Raw genomic sequence first — 11,090 nt, 5'->3', positions numbered from 1 at the left:
CACCTCTGACTTGAAAAAAAATCACTTGTTGGATTTCAGCCCCTGGACGTCTCCCAGTCCTGGCTAATGCAATGGCCAGCGCGCCATCTGGTGGCTTCTCGCAGAAGTGCATGGGCCGTGCTCTTTTCTGAACTCCTTATAAGCCAAGTTGTAGCTTCCACTGGTGGGTCATAAACTGACGCTCCGCAGGCCAAATCTGATATACAGATGTACTGTCTATAAATATACAGTTGTATAGATCATAATGCTTTCTCAGGTTTTGAATATTTTGTTCACATTTAAACATCCAGATATTTTCCCTACAAAGTCTGACCTCTGGCTTCTTTTGAAAACCAGACCTGAGGATGCCTGGGGCTGAGGTCTGTGCTCTCCAGGTACCTGTCTGGCCTCTACTGTGGCCACTTTGATTTGTGTTAGTTTGTCCTACACAGGATTCCCCAGAGTGTGTTGAATAGTGTCTCCCAAAGATACGTGTCCACCAGGAACTTCAGAATGTGATCTTATTTGAAAAACAGGGTCTTTGTGGATGGAATGAGTTAAGGATCTTGAGATTACTCTAAATTCCAACCACTGGTGTCTTTATAACAAGTAGAGAGGACACAGAGACATCTTTCATGTGAAATAGATACTGGAGTGATGTATCTACAAGTTGGGGAGTGCCAAGGATGGCTGGCGGAGAAGGCAATGGCAGCCCACTCCAATACTCTTGCCTGGAAACTCCCATGGACGGAGGAGCCTGGTAGGCTGCAGTCCATGGGGCTGCGAAGAGTCGGACACAACTGAGCGACTTCACTTTCACTTTTCACTTTCATGCATTGGAGAAGGAAATGGCAACCCACTCCAGTGTTCTTGCCTGGAGAATCCCAGGGACAGTGGAGTCTGGTGGACTGCCGTCTATGGGGTTGCACGGTCGGACACGGCTAAAGCGACTTAGCAGCAGCAGCAAGGATGGCTGGCAACCACCAGAAGCCAGGAGAGAGGCGTGGAAATGCATCTCCCTCACAGCCTCCAGAAGCAACAACCCCACTGATGTAATTTCGGGGTTTTGGCCTCCAGAACTGTGGGGGAATAAATCTCTGTTGCTTAAAGCTACTCAGTTTGTGGTAATTTGTTACAGTGGTCCTAGTAAACTAATCTACAGTACCCAAGAGGTCCTCACCTTTTTACAACAACCCCCAAACAGGCCTCTGCTCTAAAGTCTATAGGATGGACTTCCCCGGTGGCCCAGTGGCTAAGATGCTGCACTCCCAATGCAAGAGGTCTAGGTTCAATCCCTGGTCGGGGAACTAGACCTCACATGCCACAACTAAGAGTTCACATGCCACAGGTTAAAAAAAAAAGAACCTTTATGCCGCAACTAAGATCTGGTGCAGCCACATAAATACATATTGATCGATCGGTCGATCGATAAATAAAGCCTACAGGGACAGGGAACTTACTACCTCCCACTTGTGTGATGAAGTAATTGCGATGGCCTAATTGTTGGAAACTCTTCCTGCTAAACCGATACATAATACAACCTACATAAAATCATATAGAGTCTATAAAAGTCTATAAAACAACACAAAGTCTTTATGGAGTCTATAAAGAGTGAGGAAACCACTCTTAAAAAGAAACAAATCCCTACTGGTTATGGCTCAGGGGTTTCGTGGAGGAGGCAGCACTTGAAGTGGGCCTTAAATGATGGGCATGATCAAAACAAGCGGAAACAGGAGTGGTGACCTATGTTCCAGATGAAACCGAGCAGTGGACGGCCCAGAAGTAGGAAAGTGTGGCCTATGCATATACAGACTGATTGACTGATTCATTCATTCATTCACTCTAGGAATATTTATTCTCTGAGCAGTGGGCAGTGAGCTTAGTTGGAAGGGATGTGTGTGGGGTGGGTGGGGTCAGTCGGTTGGAATTAAGTGTGAAGCATCTAAATTTCTAAAAGTCCTGGTCTCCCGAGCAAGCTAAGTAAAATATGTGATATTTACCCACATCCCTGGGTTTTTCTTCAGGCTAAAAAGGCAGAGGAACTAGAGATCAAATTGCCAACATCCGCTGGATCATGGAAAAAGCAAGAGAATTCCAGAAAAGCATCTATTTCTGCTTTATTGACTATTCCAAAGCCTTTGACTGTGTGGATCACAATAAACTGTGGAAAATTTTGAAAGAGATGGGAATACCAGACCATCTGATCTGCCTCTTGAGAAATTTGTATGCAGGTCAGGAAGCAACAGTTAGAACTGGACATGGAACAACAGACTGGTTCCAAATAGGAAAAGGAGTTCGTCAAGGCTGTATATTGTCACCCTGCTTATTTAACTTATATGCAGAGTACATCATGAGAAATGCTGGACTGGAAGAAACACAAGCTGGAATCAAGATTGCCGGGAGAAATATCAATAAACTCAGATATGCAGATGACACCACCTTTATGGCAGAAAGTGAAGAGGACCTCAAAAGCCTCTTGATGAAAGTGAAAATGGAGAGTGAAAAAGTTGGCTTAAAGCTCAACATTCAGAAAACGAAGATCATGGCATCTGGTCCCATCATTTCATGGGAAATAGATGGGGAAACAATGGAAACAGTGGCTGACTTTATTTTTCTGGGCTCCAAAATCACTGCAGATGGTGACTGCAGCCATGAAATTAAAAGACACTTACTCCTTGGAAGGAAAGTTATGACCAACCTAGATAGCATATTCAAAAGCAGAGACATTACTTTGCCAACAAAGGTTCATCTAGTCAAGGCTATGGTTTTTCCTGTGGTCATGTACGGATGTGAGAGTTGGACTGTGAAGAAGGCTGAGCGCCAAAGAATTGGTGCTTTTGAACTGTGGTGTTGGAGAAGACTCTTGAGAGTCCCTTGGACCGCAAGGAGATCCAACCAGTCCATTCTGAAGGAGATCAGCCCTGGGATTTCTTTGGAAGGAATGATGCTGAAGCTGAAACTCCAGTACTTTGGCCACCTCATGCGAAGAGTTGACCCATTGGAAAAGACTCTGATGCTGGGAGGGATTGGGGGCAAGAGGAGAAGGGGACGACAGAGGATGAGATGGCTAGATGGCATCACTGACTCAATGGATGTGAGTCTCAGTGAACTCCGGGAGTTGGTGATGGACAGGGAGGCCTGGCGTGCTTCGATTCATGGGGTCGCAAAGAGTCGGACACGACTGAGTGACTGATCTGATCTGATCTGAAACTATTCTAATCACCATTTGTATAGAGGACTGTTAGTTTGTATCTTTCCAAGATGCTTGCCTGTGTCCCTTCCCCTGGTCACAGCCCATGTCCTGGCCACAGGGGTGGATATATGATCCAGGCTGGCCATTCACAGCACCCCAGCCACCTGGCAGCAGTGATGGGTCCAGTCGTTCTTTCCTGTGACTGATGTGTAGACTCTGGGAGCAAGCAGCTCTCTCTCTGCTTGAGCCGCCAAGTTCTCTGCCACATGGAGAACACAACAGGAGTCAGAGTGAATGAGGCCAACAGGTGAAAAGAAACAATAAAGTGTTGATGAGAATCAGGCAGCACCGGGGAGAGCCTTCGGGGCACTGACCTCACAGTTGCCATCACAGAGGCCCTGGTTCCTAGACTTTATCCTTCACTTCCAAGAACGGCCCCAATATCTTCCTATTTTATGAGGGCCAGTAAATTATTTCTCTGCCTAGGCTAGTCTTGAGTTGAGTTTCTGTTGCTTGCACCAAAGGGTCCTGGCTGATACGGTCCTGTTTCCACACTCTCCCATCCCCAGTGGCCAAGCAGCCTATGAGAGAAAGGAGCAGGCTGGTGGCCCTCTCTCCAGTTGAGAGAGGTCACCCGAACACTTTCTGATGAGCACGTGAGTACTTGGTGCTATTGGAGTGACGCTAAAAAAGCACAGGAGTGTGACTGCAAGAAAAACCCAAGCACAATGTAAATAAGATAATGCATGAAAGCCTCTCTGTTTTCTACCCAAAAGGACACCCATTTCCATTCTTAGAGAGTCATTCCTTTGGGCTAGTGTTTCTTTTGAAATATAAGCTGGGAGGGTAGCTCAGGAGGCAGTAAGGCAGCCAATTTGGCAAAAATTTCATATACCTGAATGCACCAAATTCACTAGATTTAAAAAAAAATTATAGAAGCTTGTTTCTTTTAACTAAATATAAAATTTTCAGCACTTTCTATAAAATGTTGACACTTGGTTTTCAACATGAAATGATTGTGATACTTTAGCTTGGCAGCAATTTGAAGAAAGTTTCTACAGGAAAGGGTAAAATTGTTCACGTACCTGAAGAGAAGTTAGTGGTGATAAACTGCACCAGGAGTGATGATTTTTAAAGGAAGTTGTCAGGCTGAACTGAGACAAGATAATTCATCTAGCCACTCATTTATTTAACATATACATCCTGGTTATCTGCCCTGTGAAAGGCCCAGGACTCAAGGAAACACATGTGACAAGACATGATCCACGCCCTCAAGGACCTCCAGCAGGGAAAACCCAGGGAATCAAGGAAATGCAGCCCAGGGATCTTAGGACAGAATATAGGCCAGGGAGGGACAGAAGCAGAGTGGAGGTGGGAAGGAGACATGATGTTTGAGCTGGGTTTTGAAGAATGTGTAGGAGTTTACCATGTAAAGGAAGAGAATGGAGAAAGTTTTTCAGGCAGTGCCGGGGTCCAGCCCCAGCTGATCCAGGGTATTTGAAGGAGAGACGGCATAGGCGACCTATTTATTTAAATATTTATCAAAGATATAAAGAGTAATAGAATGAGGATAGCTCAGTAGGAAAATTCAGTGAAGAAAAGAGGCTGAGTAGCTTGGTTTACCCGGGAGACCAATAAAACTTCAAGACAAGAAGTTTGCACCTCTTACGTAGGCCGCAGGCGTCCTTCTGTTCTCCAGAAGGAGAGGAGACACTGAGGCCTCCCCGGTCGGATCTTAGAAGCCCAGGCATAATTAGCAAGCATGGCGGGTTCCGTACTCCAGATGGAGACTTAGCCAGAATTTGAGAGAGAGAGAGACATGGGGAGACCAAGTTTCGGTGAACAAGGCCCACACTTTATTTTTCAAAGTAGTTTTTATACCTTAAGTTGTGCATAGAGGATAATGGGGGAAGGGGTGGAGTCATGCAAGGACAGCAGTCCTAATCGAAGCCAGGCTTTCAAACTTACCATATGCAAAAGTTCAGGTGAATTACATCATCTTCTGGCCAGGAGGCCTGTTAACATTTTAAGAAACTTATCTTTCTCTAAAGGTGATTTTTCCAAAGTCAGGCACCAGCCTCCAAAAAAGCATTGGACAAAGCTGCATTCCTATAGGCAAAGGTGAGGTGGGCTCAGTCAAGAAAAGAATTAACTCAAGGGTCCCAGGTTACAAACATTGAGGCTACTACTTACATTTCTATACACCCATTATATCAATCAATACACTGCCAAGGACACAGTAGGTAAGGAGTATGGAGACTTAGCAGCAAACATTGGCCCAATAAGTGAAAAACCCTTCACCAATACAATTTCTAATCAATCTTTTAACTACTCAAAGGAATCTGTGTTTAGACAGTTTAGAACATCTCCTGCCTCTCACAGTTGGGAGGCTCTGAACAATCACATGTGGCCGGAAAAACCTATTCAGGCAGGCTAGAGGATTTCCAAAGGAGTTTGTAGGTTGAAAACACTGTCACACCCAGGAATTATTAACTGGAGCTGTAAGCTAACTCTCTTTTTTCAGAGAGAGGTAGTGGGGGACAGCCCCCCATAAAGTCAGAGGTGTAGGTGAAAGCACAAAGCAGAAAGTAGGCAGAGATGCTTGAGAATTTCCAGGGGGACTCCTGAGGCTCGATCCGCCTTTTCGTATGCCGAGCCTCCTTCCTCATGACCTTTGTCATGGACGGAGTTCCTCACGCTGGCTTCCGGCAGTGATAGAATTCCAGTTGAGCTATTCCAGATCCTGAAAGATGATGCTGTGGAAAGTGCTGCACTCAATATGCAATATGCACTCAATATACAATATGCCGGCTCCCGGCAAGGCAGGAAGTACAGACTAAACTAAGACTCTGAGGTACAGGAGGTGGAGAGGAAGAAGAGGAAGAGGAGGAGCAAAAGGACTGCGGGGGTCAGATCATCAGGCCCCTAAGAGGTCAGTCAAAATGAATTTGACTTTCACTCTGTGGGTAATAGGGAGTCACTGAGGGTATTATGTAGAGGAAACAAATCCTGCCTCCATGGCAGCTGTGACCAAGATGGACCAAGACTCCTAGAAAGGAAGGGGCTAGAAGGCCAGTTTGAAGGCTGCTGTAGTTGTCCAAGCAACAGATGAATCGGGCTAAGTTAGAATTTATTCATTCAACATACACTTATCGATCACGACCTGCTTAGAGACAGGCACAGATCAGGTGATCAGTGCTGGGGATTCAGCAGTGCGTAGAAGCCGGGTGATCAAAGGGGAGGAAAGTATTCCAGCCACAGAGAACAGAGTGTGGGGGCCCTATGGCGGGAAAGATTTGGATTCTTTTCAGGCAGGGAAGCAAGAACCATGTGGCTAGAGCCTCAAGACTGGGAGGCTGGGAGAGGCTAATACTGAGGCCAGTCTTGCGATGTGTTGCTCATCCGCATTTATCTCTGCCCTTCAAGGACCAGTGTATATGCTACCTCCACCAGGAAGCCTCCCCTGAACACTGATTAGGGTAGAGTAGCTCCCAGCTACTGTTAACAGGATGATCACTGGAGCAGTTTCTGCCCCAGAGTAAGTAATTCATAGTCTTTTGAACAAATGACTATTAGAAATAGGGGGAAAAAAGAGTGGTGTGAGAGAGATAGTGAGGGGCAGTGGGTGGTCACAGAAAAGTGGGAAAGCTGGTGGCCTGAGGGGAGCAACGTCAACCTGGGTAATAGCCTCAACAGTGTTTTTCAGACTTCAGGTCGTGACAAAATTTAGTGAACACACGATAAGCATTTTATTTAAAAAACTAAAGTTAAAATATTGAATGCAGAGTGTGGGAAGGGGTGATATTGCTTCATGAAGGCCTATTCTGATTACACGCTCACAGCCCAGTGTAAAATCTACTTCTTCCTGTGGTCAGGGAAAAAGAGTTCGAGACCCTCGTAATTCAGATATAGATTTGGCTCTTATATCAGAGGGCTTTCCAGGTGGTGCTAGTGGGGAAGAACCCACCTACCAATGCAGGAGGCATAAAAGATGTGGGTTCAATCCCTGGGTCAGGAAGATCCTCTGGAGGATGACATGGCAACCCACTCCAGAATTCTTGCCTGGGGAATCCCATGGACAGAAGAGCCTGACTGGCTACAATCCATGGGGTCGCCAAGAGCCAGGTATGACTGAAGCAACTTGGCACTTATATCAGAGGCTAAAAATAACAATGATTTAAACAAAATAAACACTTACGTGTCTCTCTACTGGCTGGAATGGTGACTCTGGGGTGAGTGGGGCCCAGGCTGCTTCTCCGGTTGTATCACCTCAGATGGAGCAGCTGTGTCTGTGTTCCCAAGTAAGGAGTTGGGCTGGGGGGTGGGGGTATGGCAGCTTCTCCTGAAGACCACCACCAGGAAGTGGTGCCTGTCACTTCTGCTCATGGGGAGCTGCAAGGGAGGCTGGGAGGTGTGGCCTTTGTCTAGGTGGCCAGGGGCCCCGCCATTAACGGGGGGTTCTGTAACTCTAGGAGAGGAGCATGGATGTGGGCTCGTCCTGCAGCCTCTGCCCTGGCCTGTGTTTGAGGAACTGCTAGGGATCCCGTGGGCTTTGGGACTTGTTGTTGCCTGGGCACAGGCCCTCCTCCCCTGGAGGGCAGGGGAGGCCTCCTCCCATCCCACCCCACACCTCTTGTCTCGGGACTCCACGGCCCTCAGAGCTCCCCACGCTCTCTGGACTCAAGGAGTGAAGGAGATGGCCCGGGTCAGTGCATCCACAGCACAGGGCCTGGTGCGGAGCAAGTCCTCTGGGAACCAAGCCATCTGCAAGCGTTGCCCTCCACCCACCCTTCTCCTCACTTAGCTGGATTGACTGTCACGGTCCCCAGGGGCCCAGCACCCAGCCGCCCACGTGCCCTCTTCATCTGGCACTCAGCCTCGTGCGCTTTGTTACCAGTGCCTCTGCCTCGCCTCTATAAAGCGGGACTACGGGGGAGCCTGGTAGGCTGCCATCTCTGGGGCCGCACAGAGTCGGACACGACTGAAGCGACTTAGCAGCAGCAGCAGCAGTGAGAGGACTCGTCACAGACAGTTGTGTAACAATGTCCTCGTCCGTGTAATGCTTGGATGAAATCATGCACGTGAAGGCTCTGACCTGGCTGGGCCTGAGGCCACTGTCTGCCCCAGCCGCCCGCTGGGGAACTGTGTCAGCGAGGTGACCTCCTCGGCCCCTCCCTGCCATGTGGCAGTGTGCTCAGGCTGAAGGGAGAGTGCATGGCTCTCTCCTCCTGTCCCCTCAACTGTAGGAAGCACCCCGGTCCGTCTGGCCCCAGCCTCTCAACCTCCAGTCGTCACTCCATCCTTTGGTCTTTTGAGCCTTCCAAAAGATGGCTCCCACAGCTCACAGCCCTTCTCCAGCATTCTTTTTAAAGCACAGTTAATTTTGCTCTGCAAATGTGTGAGCCCTTGGGGTTAATTAGAGGAAATGTGGAATGTGAGAGGGAGAGCAAGAAAATTCTGAGCCTGTCAGGACTCCTGCCTTTGCACTCTGGCACAGAATCACAAAACCGGGTAGTCTAGTCCCACCCCGTCCTCTCACAGCTGGAGAAACTGGGGCTCGTGGGGAGGTGCTGACCCACGTTCGGAGACCGGACCAGGCAAATCCCAGGTGGCCTCGCTTCCGAGCTCTTCCCCGACACTCACACTTCTGTCCACGTTTGCCATGGCTTGTTTTCTGCGGTTCTTACTGTCTCACTGCGGGATCACCCAGCAGTGGCAGCAGAACGCGGAGGCTCACACTGGAGTCGGCCCGGCCAGGTTCAGGTCATGGATACAGGAATGAATCAAGGTCACCCCCTGGAGGCGAAGTTGTTGCCTGCATGAACGGGAGTGGATGGGTAATAATACCTGTCTCTTGGGGTTGTTGGGAATATTAAGCAACATAATGCAATAAGCACGTGGGATGCTGATGGAAAGAGAGAAACATTTGTGTTTTCCTCCTTTCCCTCACCTGTGTTGCTCAAAAATAAATTTTTTTAAATTATTTTTTAAGCTAGGGGGTGTTTTGTTGCTGTTGTTTTGTGTTTGGTGTCTTATTTGTTCTTGGTCAAAACTACCCCCTCTTTAAGCTCACTCCACCCAAAGAGGATGAGACCAGCCACAGGCATGGGGCCCACAGGGTAGGTGGTGGGGAGGCTGGTTCTCTATGGGTTTATGTGTGACTTTCTTTTTTCTTTTAGATTTGTTCTCAGGTCCTGGCTACTCACCTGAGAGCAGTAAATACACAGTCCTTGTCTCCAGGAGGCTCAATCCGGTGGAAAAGCAAGGTACCAGACCAGGGTGGCACCCACAGTGCAGGCAGCGGGTGGGACGACCAGGGCTGAGGGACCATGGCCGGGAGGAGCAGTGGCAGCGGCATCCCCGTCACTCGCTTTCTGCGTCAGCTCCCGGGCCTGCCCTGGGAGATGCCCTCTGTCCACCGCCCTGGGAACCCAGGACGCTGGGCTATGATGACAAGGGATGAACTTTTCCAGAAGCCTGGGCCCTGCCTAGCCTCTGCCTCCCCATTGCCTGAACAAATGCTGATCATGAAGTGCAAACACCAACATTTCCCTGCAAGTTGAAGATATTCACGCTTCCTAACGGGTGGACACAGGCACATATGGCAGACTACAGGCTCCTCGATGATCCAGTACCCAGGCCTGGCTTGGTGACTGACATTAGATGAAACAATAAAAGGAAGACCTACTGCCAGGGGACCGCTGGACCTCCTGGCTCCTGCCCGTGACCTGGCCTGCAGACCTCACACTGCCCCCACCCAGAGACAGGGGCCCAGTCCTGGCTCCTCACGGGCTTCTTCCTGCCCTGGCCTCTTGCACATCCTGCCCTCACCTAAGGGACATGCCCTGCTCCCATCTGCTTAGTCTGGATGCCACATCTGGCTGCACATCAGCATTATCTAGTGATGGCTCCAACGCAGAACAATGAAATCAGAATCTCTGTGGGTGGGGCTTGGGGCCTGGACTCCCTCAGGTGATCCCAATATGCGACCAGGGTTGAGCCACTAGGTAGCTCCTCCCCGTGTAGCGGGCCTAGCTGAAGTCCCATTCCTCCAGGAAGCTTTCCTGGCTTACCCCTGTGAGGGTGACCATCCTCCTCTGGGAGCCTGGGGGCCATACAAGGAGCAGTCACTGGACACTGATAACAGCCTGCTTTGTGTGAGGTAGTAATTAGGAAACAGAATCAAGGCTTCACACTAGCTGCATATCCTTGGTCAGGTTACCAAACTTCTCTGAGACTGTTTCCTCACTGGCAAAATGGGCATTAATAATAGTACCTACTTCACAAACTGGTATAAGATGCTTCCACTGACCAATCCAACCTCAAGGACCCCACACCTCCCCATGGCACCCCTACTTCCAAAACTATAGGTCCCCACAAACCCAGAGAATGAACCATTTTCCAGGGATCTCCATCTCCATCTCCAACCTACTTTCTCCTGCAACCTGCATGCTGGGAGCAGCTTCTAGGCAAGTCATATCCATCTTTACACTTCCTTCCAGGAAGACTTCTGGGCCTCCAGGTGACAAGGTCAGGTGACCTCTGACCTTGCGGGTGACAGTGAGAAGTGTCAGAGAGCAGAAAACCAGTGCACACAGACTCCCCCCACCCAGAAGGTAGCTCCTTTTCCTTAGGATCTATTCCAGCCAGACGGGCAAAGTCTGCTCTATGGGCTGGCACGAGGGGCAGAGCTAGACATTTATGCAGGGTCTTCACTGTTGAGAAACCACTTCTATGTGATCCTTGTGAGATGACTTCTCCACCTCTGCAGATGACTTGACCAAGGTCATGGTTATCAAGTTCTAGGGCTAGAGCTGAGAGTATCAAGAAACTAGGAACAATAGAAATATTAAAAAACAGAGAAATGATTAAATTCATTAGAGTACATCCATATTGTGGAATACTACATCAACTACTA

This window comes from Bos mutus, chromosome 28 (assembly GCF_027580195.1).
Source record: "Bos mutus isolate GX-2022 chromosome 28, NWIPB_WYAK_1.1, whole genome shotgun sequence".
NCBI lineage: Eukaryota > Metazoa > Chordata > Mammalia > Artiodactyla > Bovidae > Bos > Bos mutus.
The sequence above is the reverse complement of the archived record's forward strand: the minus strand, read 5'-3'. Positions refer to the sequence as shown.